This window comes from Schistocerca piceifrons, unplaced genomic scaffold, assembly GCF_021461385.2.
Source record: "Schistocerca piceifrons isolate TAMUIC-IGC-003096 unplaced genomic scaffold, iqSchPice1.1 HiC_scaffold_952, whole genome shotgun sequence".
Taxonomy (NCBI): Eukaryota; Metazoa; Arthropoda; class Insecta; order Orthoptera; family Acrididae; genus Schistocerca; species Schistocerca piceifrons.
Window position 1 is genome coordinate 167,501 of NW_025729226.1, and position 6,576 is coordinate 174,076.

Consider the following 6,576-nt stretch of genomic DNA (forward strand, 5'->3'; position numbering starts at 1 on the left):
CCGCACTCGTAAAGTGCAATCCACCCCTATAACTTGCGTTTCATGAAGAGTTATTTCCAATATGCGACATTCCCGCTGTCCGTATACATGAGCCGCGACCTGTACCACTTACGAGCGAGAGACGCGATCGCGTTGCTCACTGTACGGCGTCCGATACCGAGCCATCAGCATGTCGGTCCCCATGCGCGTTGCACTCGCACTCGCAGTCGCAAAAACGTGGGGCAAATATATTACGCGGAAGAGTTATAACAGACCGAGCCCCACTGCATGGGGGGAGTCTTTGTCACTAATGTACACAGATGGAACATTTTGGACTGGAACCAGATTACCCGTACACACGGCGCTGATTAGTAATCAATGCAGAGCCATCAAACTACAGCAAATATACACAACTGTCCGTATACATGCTGAAAGAGTCTGCCCAAAATGGGAACCACACGTCAGCCAGACACTCTGATCACGCACCACTCTCTGCTTCTAACAGGCGCACATACAATATGTAAGCACCAGCATGGAACAACATCCAGTGCATCTTCTCCGCCACATTACACAATCCACACTATCACAACCAGACCAGGAGGTCCGTGCGGAAAATACAATATCCCAGCCTTTCGACATCCACCATTGCGCAGACCAGGCACCAACACCCACACATGTCCTATACAACGGTGCACCCAACATCACAATAGTACCTCCTGTCACAGCGCACAAACAATGACATGAGTCAAAGACACAGGTCTCACACAAGCATAGAATTGGAGCGCCGCCTCTAATAAGCCAAAGGTGCATCCTGACGTGACAAATCTGATCATGTCACAAGCATTCACTTACTATAATCACTATCAACGAACCTGCCGCCCCCGCCCCCCCCCCCCCCTACACCTTTCCGTACAACAACGTGTAACCTAACCTAACCTAACCTAACCTATGTTGTACCTTAACCTAACCTATGTTGTACCTTAACCTAACCTATGTTGTACCTTAACCTAACCTATGTTGTACCTTAACCTAACCTATGTTGTACCTTAACCTAACCTATGTTGTACCTTAACCTAACCTATGTTGTACCTTAACCTAACCTATGTTGTACCTTAACCTAACCCATGTTGTACCTTAACCTAACCCATGTTGTACCTTAACCTAACCCATGTTGTACCTTAACCTAACCCATGTTGTACCTTAACCTAACCCATGTTGTACCTTAACCTAACCCATGTTGTGCCTCAACCTAACCCATGTTGTGCCTCAACCTAACCCATGTTGTGCCTCAACCTAACCCATGTTGTGCCTTAACCTAACCCATGTTGTGCCTCAACCTAACCCATGTTGTGCCTTAACCTAACCCATGTTGTGCCTTAACCTAACCCATGTTGTGCCTTAACCTAACCCATGTTGTGCCTTAACCTAACCCATGTTGTGCCTTAACCTAACCCATGTTGTGCCTTAACCTAACCCATGTTGTGCCTTAACCTAACCCATGTTGTCGCCTTAACGTAACCCACGTTGTCGCCTAAACCTGCTCTGTAATTGTTATACGACTCGTTCAATTACTGTAGTGTTGCCCACCCGCAACCCTCGCAATATAGTTCGCTACTCGCACTGCCCGCACCCCTGTGTATCGCTTCATGTTAAACACCTTGCAAGTCTTGCTCACTTTCCACATGCTCCTGCTGTACACTGTAATGTGGATGGCAGCAGGACGTACATGCCGCCCCTCCCCACGTCCCCACCTTGCCCCCTGCCTTCGCAAGCTGGTTGGTGAGAAGTTTGCATGTTCAATGCCCTTCGCATGCGACGTACTCAGGCTACGTTGTGGTGCGGCCTGTGTCAACTGTCCGCTGATGTCGTACGCGTGAACCACAATCTGTACTGCACATTCGTCCTTATGTACTGAATGATACATCGTGGCACATGTGTGACCGCACAACGACTGCGCCCAAAAACGGCGGACCATACAGTGCAAATATTGTGCACGCAGCTACGTGTCGTCTCCCTATGAGAGCTGGATTGCAGTGTGGTACGCCATAGAGACGTGTGGGAGGAACGGACGCCGTGGATGGCGATCAGCATGAGCTGTCTGTTGATGTATTCGGACCTAGTCGTCTCTCCTCACACACCGTGATGGCATGGTGCACCGCGTTCCATATCTGCGACATGCTACAGAGGCCGGTTGACAGTCGTTCGAGCAATGGACATCGCATACGTACGGGGGCCACCTTCCACGTATTGTCTAGGCGTGCACATTTTGTTGCGTGTATGTGGGCAGACGTAGTGTGGCGTGACACCTGACACAGGCATGCAATAATCGTTGAAGTTGCAAATGGCGATGGACGCCTGCGTTTTCTGGTGAAGTTACGCAAATGAACAAATGGTAACCTGTTGTGGTGCGGTTGTTCTCGCTAGGGGTGAATCGGTGATGGCGACGATAGGTTGAGGTACTAACCGGTTGTTCCAGCGATACCCACCATGCCGACGAAACTGAACGGCATCTGGGTGTGAAGCGATACGCGGCGGTGGCTGGGTGGGACCGTCCCCGGCCGGTGAGGGGGCGCCTCCCGGCGTGCTGGCCGCGCGGTGCGTGGGCGCACGCGCTACAGCCGGCTGGTGGGGGCGGCCAGTGGCAGGCGCGCCGGCCGACGGACGCGGCAGGCGTCGCAGCTGCGCGCCGGCGCACCCTGCGCGCGGCGCCGTGCGGCCAAAGTAGGTCCTCGCGGGCCCGGTGCGAAGCGCGGTGGACATCTTCAGTGTGCTGGTCCGATTGAGGACTGTGTGCGTTGAGGATGCGCCGCCGCCCGGCGCTCGGCGCCGCGACGCCGTCTGCTGCTCGGTCGCCCCAGCGGTTCTCGCTGGTGGTTTGTATCGCAGCTGTGCGGATGTGTTGGCGCGTGCGCTGTGCTGGGAGAGTTCGCTTCGGCACCCAAGTGGGGCTTTTGTCCTTCTGTGGCGCTGGCGTTGGAGCTGCCGGTCACCGTAGGTGGCGCGTGTTGTCTCCCGCCGGCAATGCCACGACAGCACGCTCCCGGGCCTCTGTCGGCAGCGGCAAGCTCAGTTGGGAGCACGGGTGGTCGCACCGAAAGCGTCTACTCGCCTAACTCCGGGCGATTGCGCCTCTCTCGAACCCGACCAAGTACTTGGGACGGCGCTGCGCGCCGCCGGGACCTGAGAGGGTTTCGAGGTGTATTGTGCAGGGGAGCTCAGCCTCCTCCTGTTTGCAGAATGATTGAGCGGACGCTTGCGTGTTCGCGCGGGCCCCCGGGACACACTCCCGGGCGGCCGGCTGCTCAGCTCTAGTTGACGCAGCTCCCTGGTTGATCCTGCCAGTAGTCATATGCTTGTCTCAAAGATTAAGCCATGCATGTCTCAGTACAAGCCGCATTAAGGTGAAACCGCGAATGGCTCATTAAATCAGTTATGGTTCCTTAGATCGTACCCACGTTACTTGGATAACTGTGGTAATTCTAGAGCTAATACATGCAAACAGAGTCCCGACCAGAGATGGAAGGGACGCTTTTATTAGATCAAAACCAATCGGTCGGCTCGTCCGGTCCGTTTGCCTTGGTGACTCTGAATAACTTTGGGCTGATCGCACGGTCCTCGTACCGGCGACGCATCTTTCAAATGTCTGCCTTATCAACTGTCGATGGTAGGTTCTGCGCCTACCATGGTTGTAACGGGTAACGGGGAATCAGGGTTCGATTCCGGAGAGGGAGCCTGAGAAACGGCTACCACATCCAAGGAAGGCAGCAGGCGCGCAAATTACCCACTCCCGGCACGGGGAGGTAGTGACGAAAAATAACGATACGGGACTCATCCGAGGCCCCGTAATCGGAATGAGTACACTTTAAATCCTTTAACGAGTATCTATTGGAGGGCAAGTCTGGTGCCAGCAGCCGCGGTAATTCCAGCTCCAATAGCGTATATTAAAGTTGTTGCGGTTAAAAAGCTCGTAGTTGGATTTGTGTCCCACGCTGTTGGTTCACCGCCCGTCGGTGTTTAACTGGCATGTATCGTGGGACGTCCTGCCGGTGGGGCGAGCTGAAGGCGTGCGACCGCCTCGTGCGTGCTCGTGCGTCCCGAGGCGGACCCCGTTGAAATCCTACCAGGGTGCTCTTTATTGAGTGTCTCGGTGGGCCGGCACGTTTACTTTGAACAAATTAGAGTGCTTAAAGCAGGCAAGCCCGCCTGAATACTGTGTGCATGGAATAATGGAATAGGACCTCGGTTCTATTTTGTTGGTTTTCGGAACCCGAGGTAATGATTAATAGGGACAGGCGGGGGCATTCGTATTGCGACGTTAGAGGTGAAATTCTTGGATCGTCGCAAGACGAACAGAAGCGAAAGCATTTGCCAAGTATGTTTTCATTAATCAAGAACGAAAGTTAGAGGTTCGAAGGCGATCAGATACCGCCCTAGTTCTAACCATAAACGATGCCAGCCAGCGATCCGCCGCAGTTCCTCCGATGACTCGGCGGGCAGCCTCCGGGAAACCAAAGCTTTTGGGTTCCGGGGGAAGTATGGTTGCAAAGCTGAAACTTAAAGGAATTGACGGAAGGGCACCACCAGGAGTGGAGCCTGCGGCTTAATTTGACTCAACACGGGAAACCTCACCAGGCCCGGACACCGGAAGGATTGACAGATTGATAGCTCTTTCTTGATTCGGTGGGTGGTGGTGCATGGCCGTTCTTAGTTGGTGGAGCGATTTGTCTGGTTAATTCCGATAACGAACGAGACTCTAGCCTGCTAACTAGTCGCGTGACATCCTTCGTGCTGTCAGCGATTACTTTTCTTCTTAGAGGGACAGGCGGCTTCTAGCCGCACGAGATTGAGCAATAACAGGTCTGTGATGCCCTTAGATGTTCTGGGCCGCACGCGCGCTACACTGAAGGAATCAGCGTGTCTTCCTAGGCCGAAAGGTCGGGGTAACCCGCTGAACCTCCTTCGTGCTAGGGATTGGGGCTTGCAATTGTTCCCCATGAACGAGGAATTCCCAGTAAGCGCGAGTCATAAGCTCGCGTTGATTACGTCCCTGCCCTTTGTACACACCGCCCGTCGCTACTACCGATTGAATGATTTAGTGAGGTCTTCGGACTGGTACGCGGCATTGACTCTGTCGTTGCCGATGCTACCGGAAAGATGACCAAACTTGATCATTTAGAGGAAGTAAAAGTCGTAACAAGGTTTCCGTAGGTGAACCTGCGGAAGGATCATTACCGACTAGACTGCATGTCTTTCGATGTGCGTGTCGTGTCGCGCAACACGCTACCTGTACGGCTCGCCGTAGCCGTGCGCCGCGTGCGGAACCACGCGTGCCTCTCAAAACTAGCGGCAATGTTGTGTGGTACGAGCGCTGAAGCGCTGGAGCGGCTGGCCTGCGGCACCTGGCGCCTGGCGCCGGTTTTGAATGACTTTCGCCCGAGTGCCTGTCCGCTCCGGTGTGGAGCCGTACGACGCCCGTCGGCCGTGAGGCCGTTGGACACAGAACGCTGGAACAGGGGCCGCCACACGCCTCACTCCCGCCTATGCGACCGTCTCGAAAGAGACGGCGGAAACTGAGAAAAGATCACCCAGGACGGTGGATCACTCGGCTCGTGGGTCGATGAAGAACGCAGCAAATTGCGCGTCGACATGTGAACTGCAGGACACATGAACATCGACGTTTCGAACGCACATTGCGGTCCATGGATTCCGTTCCCGGGCCACGTCTGGCTGAGGGTCGGCTACGTATACTGAAGCGCGCGGCGTTTGCCCCGCTTCGCAGACCTGGGAGTGTCGCGGCCGCCTGTGGGGCCGGCCGCGTCTCCTCAAACGTGCGATGCGCGCCCGTCGCCTGGCGGTTCGCATACCGGTACTTTCTCGGTAGCGTGCACAGCCGGCTGGCGGTGTGGCGTGCGACACCTCGTACAACGACCTCAGAGCAGGCGAGACTACCCGCTGAATTTAAGCATATTACTAAGCGGAGGAAAAGAAACTAACAAGGATTCCCCCAGTAGCGGCGAGCGAACAGGGAAGAGTCCAGCACCGAACCCCGCAGGCTGCCGCCTGTCGTGGCATGTGGTGTTTGGGAGGGTCCACTACCCCGACGCCTCGCGCCGAGCCCAAGTCCAACTTGAATGAGGCCACGGCCCGTAGAGGGTGCCAGGCCCGTAGCGGCCGGTGCGAGCGTCGGCGGGACCTCTCCTTCGAGTCGGGTTGCTTGAGAGTGCAGCTCCAAGTGGGTGGTAAACTCCATCTGAGACTAAATATGACCACGAGACCGATAGCGAACAAGTACCGTGAGGGAAAGTTGAAAAGAACTTTGAAGAGAGAGTTCAAAAGTACGTGAAACCGTTCTGGGGTAAACGTGAGAAGTCCGAAAGGTCGAACGGGTGAGATTCACGCCCATCCGGCCACTGGCCTCCGCCCTCGGCAGATGGGGCCGGCCGCCCGCGCGGAGCAATCCGCGGCGGGGTCGTGTCCGGTTGCCTTTCCACTCGCCGCGGGGTGGGGCCGTTCCGGTGTGCGGTGGGCCGCACTTCTCCCCTAGTAGGACGTCGCGACCCGCTGGGTGCCGGCCTACGGCCCGGGTGCGCAGCCTGT

At 55.5% G+C, this 6,576-nt stretch overlaps 2 non-coding genes across 2 annotated transcripts; both read left to right on the plus strand.

Annotated features, from left to right (window-relative positions):
• The first annotated feature begins 3,301 nt into the window (after positions 1–3,301).
• Positions 3,302–5,210, plus strand: LOC124773379. The gene has a single exon (XR_007014647.1). It is a non-coding gene; the product is annotated as a small subunit ribosomal RNA (ribosomal RNA).
• A 351-nt stretch (positions 5,211–5,561) lies between these two features.
• LOC124773365 lies at positions 5,562–5,716 on the plus strand. Its single transcript, XR_007014633.1, has one exon. It is a non-coding gene; the product is annotated as a 5.8S ribosomal RNA (ribosomal RNA).
• Positions 5,717–6,576: the final 860 nt, after the last annotated feature.